Source organism: Apis dorsata, unplaced genomic scaffold (genome assembly GCF_000469605.1).
Source record: "Apis dorsata unplaced genomic scaffold, Apis dorsata 1.3 scaffold_326, whole genome shotgun sequence".
Classification (NCBI taxonomy): domain Eukaryota; kingdom Metazoa; phylum Arthropoda; class Insecta; order Hymenoptera; family Apidae; genus Apis; species Apis dorsata.
Window position 1 is genome coordinate 389129 of NW_006263594.1, and position 2881 is coordinate 392009.

A 2881-nucleotide genomic window follows, 5' to 3' on the forward strand; every position below is an offset into this window, starting at 1 on the left:
ACAAATAGCATATCTTATAGCTGATTTAATTCATTTTTAATTAGAAGAATCAATTTGCAGTTTAGAAACAATTTTCTATAAGTCTGTTACCTCCTGAATTATATCAGACGTGTAAATTAATAGAAATTTAATTTATATATTATATTTATATATTAATTTCAAAGAAATATAATTTAAGTTAAATGAATAGAGAAAATTATTTGATCATTTGCGATGATCAGTTTAATTTTATTTAATTAATTTTTTGGAAATAATATTTTCAAATTTATTTACACATCTGATATTCGTAGACGTTTTTGTGTGTGTGTGTGTGTTTTAATTCTTCCATTTTTTTTTAGTAATGTATGTGTGTGCATGGATTTTAAAAAATATATGAATAATTTGTTCTAGTATTTTCGTTATTATTCTCTTCTTTTTTATTTTTTTTTTTTTTTTTTTTTTTTTTTTATTAATAGAAAAGAACATAGCATTAAAAAAATCTTTAACATTACAAAATTTATTCTTTTACGAAATAGCAAGGATTTAAGTGAGAAATGTCCAAATATTTATATTCAGGGTAATTTTACATGATTTAGTTTATACTTATGATAGGATATACTTCATTATTTTTTTTGTAATGTACTTACACGTAGGTGCTATGCGCTTAGACAATTTAGATTCTGAATGATTGAACGGAAAAGGATAATATATTTAATTATTTTCCAATGTTCTTTCGTTTATGTAATACTCGTTCTTACATATCCATGATAGAAGAATTTGTGATATTACGAATTCCTAATTTGTATATTCTATTTTCATAAAATTTCGTTGAAATATGAAGATCACGTATGATTTGATATTATATTAATATATTAAATAGATCTTTCTCAAAATTTTAAGAATACTGATTATCATAATATTATTTATTCACTTACTTTTTTAATATACTTCATAAATTTTTCATTTATTTTTCAAATTATTTATTTTTATTTAAAAATTATTGAATTGTTTCTCGTTAACTACTAAAATAATAAAAATCAAAAACTCTACAAAAATAAGTTTATATCTTTATATCTTATGTGATCTTCAATGATTTAGCTGATTAGTATTTTGAAGCAACCGGAACTGTGATTCTCCGTGTCCTGTGCATAAAATCCATTAGTCAATGAAACAGAATCTTTAATAGATAAAAAAAAAATCGGGAATGTTTTCTGTTTCCTATATCAATGTGCTTAATCTTCTTCAATCCTTTATTTATTAGAAAGATAAATCTTATAAATTATACTATTTAATATCTCTTAATCTTAATCTTAAAATAGATTGATTTTTCTATTTTTATTAAATTCAGATTTTTATAAAATAATCTGCTTCATAAATTAATTAAATTTTGAATATTGCCGAATAAGAAATTCGTGTCAATATCATATTTCGTCAATTACCTCGAAATTTGCCTTAAAGTCGACGAAAAATGTAATTATACAAAGTATATAGCAGAAAACTTTCCAAATTTTATTTCGTATTCTCTTTATTCGTATTCTTTATGCTAAAATATATTCTGAACAAAAATATATGTATATATATCAAAATTGCAAAGACAGAGATAACTTTTGTGAATTTTGAAAAACAGAATATATATTTCATCAAAAGGGAATTTTTATAGTATTAACGATTTTCTAATTAACATCATCTTGCGTATATATATTCCTGCCAAATAGGATTGTTTAAAATCCTAAATTAAAATTCTCGGTTCTTCTATATTTTTTATTTGATCTTCTTTTCAATTTGGAATATTCAATTTTCAGTATATATAACATATCAATATTTTGCATCTAATTAATAAAAAATATTTGAAATGTTAAAACTTGCATATAAGTAAACATTCATCTTAAAAGAAAAATTTTTTTTTAATTCATTTGGAATTGGTAAAAATTCATAAATGCTAAAAAAAAATTAGATTAGCATAAATACACCTAATGAATATAATAAATTAATCAGAATTAGGAGAAAAGGATTAAGATGAATTTATTTAATAAATAAAAATGAAAAAAAAAATAATTAATATTTAAAAGAATCATAGATATTTCAAAAATTTTACCTTCACAAAAATGTCAATCAAGATTTGAATTTTCCGTCATTTGAATGTTTCGAAACGTCCAACTAAATAATCTTATTTCAAATATCTGATATGTATCAGAATATTCTTCCAATGAATTAAAGACAATAAAGATATACTATGATACAGAAAAAATATTTATAATGGCTTTTACTTTTAATTAACGAATTTATTTTTCCAGACTAATATAAGTTAAAAATTAGTAAATTATAATATTTTCTTTTATGAATTTTCGATCGAAATTCAGATAAAAATAGACAATAATTTTTATCAATATAACATTCATTAGCACTTGATCGAATTATATTTTATATTCTTATTTTTACAACAATATAAACGAGAAATATAAATTGTTTATGTTTGTAGAAATATTTTACACTGTATTGATTTATAATCTATGATATCTATATAATTGATTAAAAAATGTTGGAAGAAATGTTTTGGAAATAATTCGTACATTTCGATAATTGTAAATTACTTGAGAACTAAATATTTCAAGAAAATATTTCCTGTTTCTTTTTTTCCATTGTTTTAATGAGTTTGAATAATTCATCATATGCATTTTAAATAATAAACGATCTACATAATATACGTGTTCTTTTTTTCTATATTAACATGATATCAATTTTGAACCTCAGTGTAAATTATACTTATATCTTTACTATATTACTAGCAAGATGTCGACATTTTCACTGTTACGAATCGATCTTCGATCTATTGATTACAATATATTTAAAATTAAATATATATAAAATTTTATATATTATTTTATATATTTTTGTATTTTTT